The sequence below is a fragment of the Bufo bufo genome, chromosome 2 (assembly GCF_905171765.1).
Source record: "Bufo bufo chromosome 2, aBufBuf1.1, whole genome shotgun sequence".
NCBI classification, from domain to species: Eukaryota; Metazoa; Chordata; class Amphibia; order Anura; family Bufonidae; genus Bufo; species Bufo bufo.
The window spans coordinates 738,866,305-738,880,174 of NC_053390.1; the positions used below are offsets into that span (position 1 = coordinate 738,866,305).

General features: G+C 44.5%; 1 protein-coding gene across 2 annotated transcripts in view; it reads left to right on the forward strand.

Annotated features, from left to right (window-relative positions):
• The first annotated feature begins 11,664 nt into the window (after positions 1-11,664).
• The window catches only part of RBM47 (RNA binding motif protein 47), a 145,869-nt gene continuing 143,663 nt past the window's right edge, over positions 11,665-13,870 (forward strand). The window contains exons 1-2 of one of the 2 annotated variants that reach the window (XM_040418945.1): positions 11,665-11,801; positions 12,140-12,358. The gene's annotated coding sequence lies outside the window, so the exon portion shown is untranslated. Of the gene's footprint in view, positions 12,359-13,870 lie in introns of both variants that reach the window. The other variant, XM_040418946.1, reaches the window with a different exon arrangement.

The window sequence follows — 13,870 nt, forward strand, 5'->3', positions numbered from 1 at the left end:
TCAGGCCGGGAAAGGAAAGATTGCAGAAGGGAGAGAAACCAGCCTTCCATACATAGCATTGGGAATTAAATATGCCAACTGCGAACATTGCATTTGTTGTGTACAGTGCTCGTGTAATTCATCTGTTAACAAAGGGAACCATTATAATGAATTAAAGATAATATCTCACAGCTGCAGCATTTTTGTAACAAAAATAAATTACAAAAGTAACTATTTTTATGCTAAATTATATTAAAACAACATTTACCCCTTTAAGAGCCAGGGCAGGAAGTTAAATAAATTATATCCAGAAAATCATCCACCAGTTTTTTGTAAAAAAAAACTAAACAAAAAATAAATAAAAAATGCTGACAAAGGAGCTAGGCAGAACAGCTGACAAGCTTGGGTATGGGGTGCTATATACTTGCTGATCAGCTAGTGATAATATATACTGAGCATAGGCCATCACTTAAAAAAGGCTGGACAACTCCTTTCGGCTACTTTCACACTCGCGTAATGCTTTTCAGGCAGGCTATTCCCTGCCGGATCTGTGCTACCATTTGCACACATGTGCTGCCGGAAGTCCGCCTGGCCCCATTCACAATTCAGGGGACCAGCCAGAGCTCCAGCCTCAGCACGGCAAACATGCTAAGAGGCGACCAGACAAAAAACGCTGCATGCTGGGGTTTTTGGTCTGGCCGTCTCTCAGCATATTAGCCATGCTGCGGGACCGCAATATATAGGCTCTGGCCGTTTTTGCACCGCATCAAGGATGTGAACTTGAATGGGTCTGCGATCCGGACGATCCGGTGTGGGTTTCTCTCCGTGCCTCCACACCACAAAAAATAGAACATGTTTTTACAAAATTAAAGCATTGTGTCAGAGTTTGGGCCCACTGGAAGATTCTCTGGTTCTCTGGTAGGTCAGTCCGACCCTGATTGCCCTGTGTAAGCAGCATGTTGTGTTCTCATTTTATTAACCAGTGTAAGTCCACCTACACCCGTTTTGGACTACGCACAGATTTTCGTGAGGAATAATACACTTTGCTTTTTTTCCATGCAGATTTTCAAATCAGCAGCATGTCAATTCTCTGTACGTATTTTTGTGCTGATTTCACCGTTTTCAATGCAAGGGTAACATATGTGGCAAGACCACATCAAATTCCACTTCAAAATTCCATACCGTTTTTTACATGGTTTATGATCCTATCCATTTAAAATGGGAAGATTGGATGTGGAATCTGCACCAAGAATGAACTTCACACTTCTTTTTTATCACTGTGATATCTGTGGTGTTACATAGGACTGCAGATAACATCTACTACATTATCTGTACTCAGAGAGTTATCACTGTGTTATCTCTGGTGTTACATAGGACTGCAGGTGACATCTACTACATTATCTGTACTTAGAGAATTATCACTGTGTTATCTGTGGTGTTACATAGGACTGCAGGTGACATTCACTACATTATCTATACTGAGATGGTGGTGTTACATAGGACTGCAGGTGAAATCTACTACATTATCTGTACTCAGAAAGTTATCACTGTGTTACCTCTGGTGTTATTCAGGACTGCAGGTGACATCTACTACATTAACTCTATGCAGAAAGTTATCACTGTGTTATTCGTGGTATTACATAGGGCTGCAGGTAACATCTAATGCATTATCTGTACTCAGAGAGTTAACACTGTGCTATCTGTGGTGTTACATAGGACTGCAGGTTACAGTTACTACATTATCTACACTGAGAGGTCACTCTGTTATCTGTACTCATATAGTTGTTACTGTGTTATCTCTGGTGTTACATAGGACTGCAAGTAACATCTACTACATTATCTGTACTCAGAGTTATCACTGTGTTATATGTGGTGTTACATAGGATTGATCATAGCACAATTAATATCAACTACATTATCTGTATTGATAGAGATATCACTGTGCTATCTGTGTGCAGTACCACAGACCCGGGGTTATCTGCAAATGTATTGTATATAGTTGTGTATCATAATGTTATGTTCTTTCTTTCTGTATTGGCTGTGCATCCCAGCAGAGAAGATATGGATGGCAAACGTTGGCACGAACAGGGCCACCCACCCTGTTCCTCTCCTCTTGGTGGGAGTGGGCTGGTCCAGTTTCCTGCCAGGAGGGGGAGTTCCTGAGTAGCCTTGGAAGGGAGAGGAAGCACCCTGCTGAGCTCCTGCTCCTTGGAGCGACTCTCCAGAGAGACCAACTAATCCTACCTTAAAAACCTATCAAGAATTATAGCCAGACCGCACTGATTAATAATCAATAATCCTTATTAAATCACATGTAAAAGGTGTTTAAAAACAATACAGGGAAAAGGCGTCATCACTAGTATTGAGGCACAGAGGGCATTGCATAACAACTGTAGTACAAATTACCATAGCAAATATAAAGTACATGTGCAATTAAAGAAAAACATTTAATGGCAAGGAAACAGTATAAATAACACATTATCCATTGTGTTCTACGCAAACCAGGATGGCACCAGCCCTGACTCGCGTTACGGCGTTGCCTTTGTCGCGGATGACATGAGATTTACATGTGATTTAATAAAGGACTATTGATTATTAATCAGTGCAGTCTGGCTATAATTCTTAATAGGTTTTTGTAGTGTTTGTGTAGCCATAGGCATTAGGATGGTTGTTATATATGATTTATACCTGTGACAGATATTAGACAGGTTACATGGTTTCTAATGGGGATACTGTATATATGAGCTGGTGGCTTTTTTCGTAATCATACTGTAAGAAAACATTTGAGAGACAAGACAGCAGAGTGAACAGCAAAACCATATGTTACAGACACTGCTGCAGTGAGGGATTACAGCTCAGACACCCATCATCAAGTTCAAATCTGAACCTTACAGTAGACACCTATACCCACTAGTGCTACGTTGCCTCCATATCTCCTCAGTTGGTGCCAGAAATTGCACTTTAAATCTGCTGCTATCGAATGTACCAGAAGTTATTTTTTGCACTTCGTAAAAACTACATTTCCACTGCACGGATCCCCAGGGAGCAACGGCCTAAGGGAGTAAACCTTGACACAACAACTCACCCGGGCCACTACCACTCCCATCCTCTGCACCAGCCCTTCTGGTAAATTTCCACTGCACGGATCCCCAGGGAGCAACGGCCTAAGGGAGTACACCATGACACAACATCTCACCCGGGCCACTACCCCTTTCATCCTCTGCATCGACCCCTCTGTTGCTTGTTGCATGTGGTCTTACATAGGACTGCAGGTAACATCAACTACATTATATGCACAGAGAATGATCACTGTATTATGTGTGTCATTACAAAGGACTGCACATAACATCAGCTACATTATCTGAGCTCAGAGAGTTATTATTGTGTTATCTGTGGTGTTACATATAATTTCACTATTATATGTGGTGTTACATAGGACTGCAGGTACAGATAATGCAGATAATGTAATATCATTTATGTACTTGCTGTCCTATGTAAAGACACAGATAGTGATCATTCCCTGTACAGAATATGTAGCTGATGTTGCCTGCAGTGCTATTTAACACCAGAAGTAACACAGGTTCCAGGGATAGCAGGGGCAAGGTGCCACTGCATGAGGGCCAAAGGCAAGAGGAGGCCCACAGCAGCAGTGTGATTACTCAGAGCAGTCTACTCTTTGAGCCATAATAAACTATTCCAGATAATGGGGCAAGCAGGGCACAACAGGGACAGCTGTAGGCACAGATTAGTACTTGGCTGTAGTCTATTTACTTAAGTTAATTTCCATCAATTTATGGGGTTATGTCAGATTTTGGTATTAAAAAAATCTCAAGGCTAACGTGATATTTAAAAAAAACACTTTTTTTATATTTCTGTAGATGGGTATAAATAAAAAAATGTCCAAAAATAATTTTCCAAAAAGAAAAAAACTTTAAAAAAAATATTATCTCAGTATCAGGAAGAGGATGGTAGGGTGAAAAATATATAGAATTAAAGAAAACATAAAATAAAGTGATCCCAACGCGTTTCACCTCCACCTTGAGGTTCATCAGGTGTAATATAGAATAACTCAGCCAAGGATGACCTAAAGAACAGATATAAATAAGATCACGAATAACCATATATTCAAGAAAGATGAACACAGATGTCAGTAAGTCCAACACAGGTTACTTACTGGCTGAGGAACCCACACGGCGTGTCCGAAGATGTAGAGCTGATGCGGCTAATGGTTGAGCTTCAGTGCTCCAGCTTTAAAGGGCTGGCTCCACATGGAGCTTCCGCAAGGTCATCCTTGGCTGAGTTATTCTATATTGGGATGTATACCTTCCCCCACTACCTGTTCGGGAGGTAAGTATTATCCATATATATCTTGTTGCTCATAAAGTTTTTTTTCACCTCTACATGTCTTTTTCTACTTTTTTCATAACCCCCTGATGAACCTCAAGGTGGAGGTGAAACGCGTTGGTATCACTTTGTTTACATTTTGTTTAATTCTATATATTTTCTTAAATCTAATAAGAGACTATAATTATCTCATTGTACATGGATGTTCTATGACTACTGGATATATTATGGTAGGGTCCGGATAGGGAATTTCCAGGTTCTAGGAACGAGGACAGGGAACCTCCATCATCAGGGGGTGACCCTGGGCTGAGAAATATTTAGGGTAAAACAGGGAAAGTTCACCCTACCATCCTCTTCCTGATACTGAGATCCTATTTTTTAATAGTTTTTTCTTTTTGGAAAATTATTTTTGGACATTTTCGTATTTATACCCATCTATGGAAATATAATAAAGGTATTTTTTTTAAATTGGCACGTTAGCCTTGAGATATTTAACTTAATTTTTCACGTGATTGATAATTTAATTGTTGGAACATCTAATTTTTGTTCGTTACTTTGGTATTAAAAAGTTGCAAGACCTCAATATTTTGTCATACAAGTGTTTATTCGTGGTGACTCGCGTTAAAAAACTGCTATTTCCTGGCTGCAGAGAGCCTTTATAGTGGTGTAGAACACTGTGCCTTGCAGTAACACACATAGGAGTCTGCTGTGGTAGTGAAACAATACTGTGAGTCAGTATGACATGTAGATGACAGGTGTCGCTCTTCGAATCACTGCACACTTCACTTATTTGGGCAGTTACAGGGCCAAAACTGACCAAATAACTCAAGTGTCAATGTTAGTGCCAGGTATAAAGATCCGTGCAGAGGCCCAAGATTCTACTATAGCGTGAATGAGCGAGCGCACTCCTTTTACACAAATTCACTGATTCCACATAGATTTCTACAGAACCTGTTCTATTAAACGCTTATACAAGTAGAGCCCCCCGATAGAGTGGAGAGGGTGTCAGCAGTAAGTTTGTGTTGACGTCACTGATTATTTTGCCCTTCCTCTGATCCGTCAGAACAATAACCCCAAAAAAATGGATCCTGTCTGTGGAGCATCCGCCTTTACTCGGTCAGCATTTGGTCAGTAATCCATCAGTATTGCTAAAGCCCAAAAAACAGGAGTGGATCCAAAACAGAGATGACACGTGAATGGAATATTTGCATGTCTGCTGTGTTTTGTACCAACTCCTGCTTTTGGCTACCAAATCATAAGCCAATTCTGATGCAAAATAGGGACTATGTCATGCAGGCCTTACAGCTGTTACATAGACCGGATCCATTTTGCGTCTAATTTTTCCTTCCTTCTGACAGATCAGAAGAAGGGTTAAATAAATGATGATGCCAGCCAGGCCAAAAGGCAAAATAGTGGCCCAGTCATGAAGTGGGGAGGGTGGGAACAGCATGATAAGTCCACAAAGTGACCCTATGACACAGTGGTGAGGTGGAAGCAGCATCAGGAGGCCACAGAGTGGCACAATGACAGTGTGGAGGTGGCGGCAGCAGCATCAGGAGGAGGCCACAGGGTGGCACAATGACAGTGTGGAGGTGGCAGCAGCATCAGGAGGAGGCCACAGAGTGGCACAATGACAGTGTGGAGGTGGCAACAGCAGCATCAGGAGGCCACAGAGTGGCACAATGACAGAGTGTGGAGGTGGCAGCAGCAGCATCAGGAGGAGGCCACAGAGTGGCACAATGACAGTGTGGAGGTGGCAGCAGCAGCATCAGGAGGCCGCAGAGTGGCACAATGACAGAGTGTGGAGGTGGTGGCAGCAGCAGCATCAGAAGGAGGCCACAGGGTGGCACAATGACAGTGTGGAGGTGGCAGCAGCAGCAGGAGGAGGCTACAAGGTGGCACAATGACAGTGTGGAGGTGGCAGCAGCAGCATCAGGAGACCTGAGTGGTGAGGTGGCAGCAGCATCAGTAGACCACAGAGTGACCCGTTGACAGAGTGGGGAGGTGGGTGGCAATACCAACACCAGCTGAAGATGGTGGGTGAAAGAAGGAGCACTTGACATCAGATGTGTCGCATCAGGCGGGTGGCAGCATCAGAATTGTAGCTGAGGCAGGTAGCCAGAAGAAACAGTTGGTGTGGATGATCTAGTCTGATGCATCAGACATTGGTGGGTGGAAATCCTGGCTGATCCATGCCTGATTCATCTTGACAAATGTCAGTATCTCCACATTTTGGGTGGACAGGCAAGTTTTTCTTGGGGTACCTATGGTACCCGCCGCACTAAACACCCACTCTGATGCCACACTACTGGCCGGGCAGGACAGCTTTTCCAGGGCAAACTCTGCCAGTTGCGGCCACAAATCCAGTTTGGCTGCCCAGTAGTCCAGAGGATCTTCAGGTCCTGATCTAGGTCTAGCTGCTGCTGCTGCTGGTGAGTAGTTTCTTCACTAGGCGGGTGAAGAAAGCTACTTATTAGCGACTCTATACTCAAGTTGCTGCTGATGGAGCTGGTACTGCACCTACCCCTCCACCCTGCAACATCAGCCATGGCAGAGGAACGTGAGCGCAGAGGGCCTCCCCGGTCAGACCTGCGAGAGGATGGACGATGGCGCAGATAGGCAGCGGCCAACTGACTTCATAGGATGTCTCTATAGTAGTTCAGTTAATCCTCCCTCTCAGCGGGCGTAAAAAAGGCCCCCATTTTGGACCGGTAGCGAGGGTCCAATCAGGTGGAGAGCCAGAAGTCATCCCTCTGCCGAATGCTGACAATTCGGCTGTCACTACGCAAGCAAGTGAGCATGCATCAGGCCATTTGTGCAAGTGACTCGGAGGGACTCCCTGCCTCAATCTCCACTGCATACTGCCACGGTGTGTCTGGGTCCTCTGCCTTATCTTCCTCATGGCCTTGTAGCTCCTCTGGCTGCTCCTGCTCCTCATCTCCTGTCACCTGTGTATAAAAACCACCTATTTCGCTACACATTGCTTGTGCTCCAATGTCCTCCTCCTCCAGTTCAGCCCCCACAGGGCTCATGTGGCCGTGAGATCTAGGCGCCACGTCTCCTGTCCTCTGACCAGCCAGATTTACCAGCATCTGCTCCAGGACATGAAGCAGTGGAATGACGTTGTTCATCCCGTAGTCCTGGCGACTGACAAATAATGTGGCCTCCTCAAAGGGCCTGAGCAAACAGCAGGTGTCACGCATGAGCTGCCACTGGCTGACATCAAAGTTACACAGGGGAGTACTCCTGTCCGCTTGGATCATCAAGAAATCGTTTATGGCCTTTCTTTGTTCGTAAAGTCGGTCCAACACATGGAGGGTGGAATTCCAACGGGTCGAAACGTCGCATATCAGCCTATGTTGGGGGATGCCGTTCTGCCGCTGCAGCTCAAGGAGGGTGTGCTTTGCGGTGTGCGAGTGGCTGAAGTGCAAAGTTTCCTGGCCATTTTTAGGATGTCTTTCAGATGGGTGGAAGACTTCAGGAACCGCTTGACAACCAGATTGAACACGTGTGCCATGCAGGGTGCATGGCTCAGCCCTCCTGGAGGCAGCGCCGACACCATGTTCTTCCCGTTGTCTGTCACCATGGTTCTGATTTCAACTGTCTTTGGGTCAGGAGCCTGACTGCTCGCAACACCAGCTCTCATGCCACACTCCAAATCACTACTTGCCTGCCTACCGGAGGAAGCGGCGGATGTCTCCTCCACATCTTGGCTGGCCAGTAGCTGCTGACTGTCCTCTAGTAGCTCATCCTCGCTGTATAGTGGAGCTGAGCCCACAGCATATAATACTTGTCTGGCTGAGGGAACAGAAAAGGACAGAGGCAGGTTGAGGACAGGTGAGGGCACAGGGCCTGCTCCCGGGCCATGCCAACTAAGGGTTGTGTCTGACGAACTCACCGACTCTTGGCTGGGGGTGTCTGATTTCTGATTACCGAGTCAACCATTCAAGAACCGCTGGGTTGCTGGTCAAGACACGACCGCTAGATGACCCAGGGAGCTCAGGCCTCTCGCTGCAACTCCTGCTGCCACGCCCCCTTACTCTGTCGCGACCTGTTCCTGAGCCAGAAAAATTTAGGCCTCTGCCACTCCCCTGTGCAGTACCTGGCACTTCTCTGTCTGACATACTGTTAGATCAAATAAATAAATAAAAAGGAAATTAAAACACCCCAAAAAAGTCTGTAATTTTCTCACTTCATCACACAACGGCTAATAAGCCCTTTTTTTCCCACTAATACACGCCAAAGAAGGCTTTGTAACATATAACTGCACCGCTGAATGGCAAATAGGCCCTTATTTTTTTCCACTTATACACGCCACAAAAGGCTTTAGAACATATAACCTCACCGCTGAACGGCAAATAGGCCCTTGCATTTTTCCACTTATACACACCACAAAAGGCTTTAAAACATATAACTGCACCGCAGAACGTGAAATAATATATATTTTTTTGCCACTATTACACGCCAAAGAGGGCTTTAGAACATATAACTGCACCGCTGAACGGCAAATAGGCCCTTACTTTTTTCCACTTATACACGCCACAAAAGGCCTTAGAACATGTAACTGCACCGCAGAACTGCAAATAATATATATTTTTTGCCACTAATACATACCAAAAAGGGCTTTATAACATATAACTGCACCGCTGAACGACAAATATATATTTTTTTGCCACTAATACATGCAAAAAAGGGCTGTAATTTTCTCACTTTACCACACAACGGCAAATCCTTTTTTTTTTTGCGCCACTAAGGGCCCTTGCACACGACCGTATGCCCTCCGAGACATACGGTCCGTGAGCTGGCCTTATGTCCCGGAGCGGCAAAAATGAAAGCTGAGCTCTGATTGGTTGCTATGGACAACTAAGACAGTTTTACTCTTAGGCTACTTTCACACTCGCGTTTGGTGCGGATCGTCATGGATATGCACAGACGGATCCGTTCAGATAATATAAACGTCTGCATTCATTCAGAACGGATCAGTTTGTATTATCTTTAACATAGCCAAGACTGATCCGTCTTGAACACCATTGAAAGTCAATGGAGGACGGATCCATTTTCTATTGAGCCAGATTGTGTCATAGAAAACGGATCCGTCCCCATTGACTTACATTGTGTGTCAGAAAGGATCCGTTTGGCTCAGTTTCATCAGACGCAAGACGCTGCAAGCAGCGTTTTGGTGTCCGCCTACAAAGCGGAATGGAGATGGAACGGATGCAAACTGATGAATTCTAAGAATGCATTAGGGCAAAACTGATCCGTTTTAGACCACTTGTGAGAGCCCTGAACGGATCTCACAAATGGAAACCAAAACACCAGTGTGAAAGTAGCCTTAGGCAGTTTTAATAAATGAGGCCCACTAAGTGCTGGAGTTTTTCTTGTCTTTACAGGGGTACATCTATCAAAAAGTTTTTATTACATATTACCAGTTAGTTTTTTTTTTTTTTTTTTAAATGAGTGAATGGTTTTCTGGATTTTTTTTTTGAAGTTACTCTACGTATTTTACTTCCTGTCTTTTCTTCTTAACTTCCTTCTGTTTTGCTTGGCTTTCTCAGTCAGACCATTCACTCTGACCAGAGAGGGAAGAGGGTGTGTTAGGCTCCATTCACACGTCCGCAAAATGGGTCCGCATCCTTTCTGCAATTTTGCGGAATGGGTGCGGACCCATTCATTCTGTATGGGGACGGAATGGATGCGGACAGCACACAGTGTGCTGTCTGCAGCCGCAATTGCGGAGCGCGGCCCCGATTTTGGGTCCGCAGCTCTGCAAAAAGATAGAGCATGTCCTATTCTTGTCTGCAGTTTGCGGACAAGAATAGGCATTTCTATGGGGGTGACGGGCTGGTGTGTTGCGGACCCGCAATTTGCGGGTCCGCAACACACCACGGACGTGTGAATGTAGCCTTACTCAGTTAGAGGACTGCATATTACATTAAAGGGGTTGTGGTGTGTCAGGATATTAATGACCAATCCTCAAGATAGGTCCTCAGGTCAGCGGGGTTTAAACTTCTGAGGATTCCCCTTCAGATAACATCTTCCGCTCACAGCGAAGTGCTGCCTGTTATAGTACGACAATATTTTATATTTAATTTTCAATGGCCTAATCCTGCCAAAATGAAAAAACGCTAAAAATGTAAAAAAAAGTCCTATGAATTTGGTATTTAAAGGGGTTTTCCAAGTGTTTTTTACTGATGACCTATCTTCTGGATAGGTCATCAGTATCTGATCGGTGGGGGTCTGACACCCAGGATCCCCTGAGATCAACTGTTTGAGAAGGCATCGGTGCTTGCAGTAGCACTGCGGCCTTCTCTCTACTTATCAAGCACAGCGCTGTACATTGTGTAGTGGTTGTGCTTGGCATGGCAGCTCAGCACCATTCACTTCAATGGCTGAGCTGATCCTAGGTCATGTGACTGATGAACGTGAAGTCACATGGCCTAGGAGAAGTTGGAGAAGGCTGCGGCGCCTTGGCGGGGTGTCGGACCCCTACTGATCAGATACTGACGATCTATCCATAGCATAGGGCATCAGTAAAAAAAAAAAAAACACTTGGAAAACCCCTTTAAAAATGTATCCCTTTCTGATGGATGTGCCCTTTTAAGTTAATATTTTATATTATTTGCATTCTTTTACTCTGTCTTTATTATGTCTATATTGGCCCCGTTTATCATTCTGTGAATTAAAACACAGACAGTGGAGTGATCTAAGGTCAGGGTTAGGCCTGTAATCAGAAATTCTGATTATTATTTTTTTTGCCTTCTTATCTGTTCCCTTACTGTTAACTGACTGTTTACTATAAACCGAGTCTGTGTGTTTTAGCCAAGCAGGCGATGAGATTTGTCACTCGCTTAACCGTTCATATGTATCTTGTGCCCCTATTGTGTTGGGGGAAGTAAAAACAGCATTTCACTCGGTAGATCTGGGCACGGTTAAAAGTAGGCTTGGCAGTGGTAGAACAGGTTTGGCCTCCTGTTTTCTCTACCTTCTTTTCATTTTTGAATGCAATCTATAAATCGCTGCATCTGTGACGGAGAGGGCACAGAGCGGAGTGGGTGACAGGGCGTTACACCCCATGGTATTGTCAGTGGTTGCCCTCCCCCCCCCCCCCATCCATCCACATGGCTGGAGCTTCTGTTGTGTAAGCATGATACTGCTCCACAGATTGGGATCAGATAAATGCTAAGAAAGGAGAAATGAAACAGGTGCCTTAAAAAAAAAAACATAGCAAAGCTGAACAAAACTGTCTTTCGTGTGAAACGTAGACCGTGCCTCCTCACAGATAGGGAAAGGTGGAACTCCCTCACCATTCGTGGAACCTACATGAACACATTGAAAGCAGTTCTTCCTTTGTAGTAAAGGTATCTGTAGAGGAATGCTGTACTGGCCCATGGCCAGTAAGGGCTCACTGAACAGGATAAAATTTCAGTTTGGATGTGCGGGAAGTTGCTTGTGTTAGTTGGGAGTAAGATTCTGGTTTGGTGAGTTTAAGGGCAGGGAGTATACCAGCAAGAGACAGGCTTTTCACAGAGTGAAACTGATAAGACTGCTCCAGCCAAGCTCCAGCGCTTGACTCCGAATACAACTTTATCCGCTTTTCCTTAAGTAAAGCAGAGTGGGCATTCGGCATGCCTCAGGAGGGATCACATACCTCTAATGATTTCCGTCTAGTCAGGCTTTTTTTGTATTAAAATGTCCTTCTGAGACCCTTTTTAAATTATTGGAATGTGCAGCATTTGGGCAGCGAGGATTTGAGATTAGTGGCAACCTGCTAATTGAGATTTTTTTTTTTTTTTGCTGTGCATTTTTTTTTCTCCAGCTCTCAGAAGGGAAAAGAAAAAAAGTAAGAGAAGGTGAAGACTGAGCGTTCAGGCTAGAGGGTTTGGTTGCTATCAACAACAGGAGGTGCTCAGAGATCCTGCTCAGGAAAGCAGGAGATGCAGTAGTTTTTTGAGTCACACAGAGACGTCTCCAGAGCGCAGGTTTACAGCACAGGACAGGGGAGCCACTTGGCCTCTGCAGAAGCCCATAAAACCAGGTGAGTGTTAAACATCAGCAAAACGTGTTTATTACAGATCATCAGGGAACATGCAGGCAGCGCTTGACCCGCCACGCTATGCTCAGGGAGTTAACTATTACTTTTTAGCTATTGATTTGTGAATGGTGAAAAAAAATACAGGATGTTTTGCAAGAGTTTTATATCATCCATTGGAAATATTTTATTGCTTTTATAACCCCTTCCTCATACCATGCACCAGTATATAGCACGGGACACTGGTGCCATATGTTTACACAGTACTATGCTGACAGCTAGCAACACGTCATCTTCACATTCGGATCCTTGATGTTATAGTATGAGTGCACTTAATAATTTTGGACAGAAATCTCTGGACACTAAGAGGAAAGTTTATAAAGACTTGGGCTTTGTGCGCCAGTCTTTGATATCCCCTGCGCTGCTAATATATAATGAGGTGCACCCCTCGCCATGTATTAGGTGCATCCTCCGGCAGTCTGTGCACCAGATTTGTCTTCATTTGCTTCAGAAAACGGGTGAAAATGGAGATGAATTTGTGGCAGCTGCTGGTAAAATCTCCTAGCTGCCCTCGCCATACCTAAGCGCTGAGGTGGCACGCATTTTTCCGTCATGACTGACAATTTTCAGGTTGAAGGCTTTGTTAAATTTGCGGGCACCATTTTTACAGCACCCAAAAGCTGTCAGATAACCTGTCCCAGGTCAGTCTAGGAATACACAACAAACAGCTTGTACAGGCTCAGACTAGCCCACAGGGGTACAGGTGAATCCCCCTGGTGTGACCCTGAGCAAGGTGGGCCCTTAGTCTCCCACCGCCTGCACAAGTGGTACATCACGCAGTATAATAGGCAGCATACAGCTTCTCAACAAGCCTATATTCATATAAAGACTGGGGAGGTTATTTAACAAAATACCCGATTTATTATTCTAGACACATCAGGAGGCTGAGATGACTTCTAGGCAGGCCAGACGGTATCTTCTTTCCCTCCGGGACTTGCTTTCTCATAGTCGCTGAAGGGACCACCATAAGCAATCACCTTATAGCATCTTCTTGCTGCCTGCCACTATGTGAGCAGATAATATTTGCATGTAGCTGAATTTTACTGGTGGGCCATGGGCACCCCAGTCCGACGCTGACATTTATCTGTATTGTAGGCTTTAGTGCGAATGCATCAAATCTACATAGAAGCGCATGACAGTTTAATGAACTTTGTCAAACATATGTTCTACCATTTGTAATCTCAGACACGTTTAGCATATGTGACCCATTGTCTTCAAATGCAGAACTTATGTTGTGGAGGACTTTTTAAATAATGGGGCATTCTTTAATTTTCATAATTTTCATACAAGCTAGTAGGTGGTCATTACATACTTTATAGTTCAAGATGCCCTTGACATTGCTTCAAAGTGGCCTTATTGCCCTCTTTGGTTGTTATGTCACATGCTGACATCTAAAGTGGTCTGAGGTCCCTCAAAAACGTCCACTCAATTCACCTGTTAACATGGATGTGGTATGAA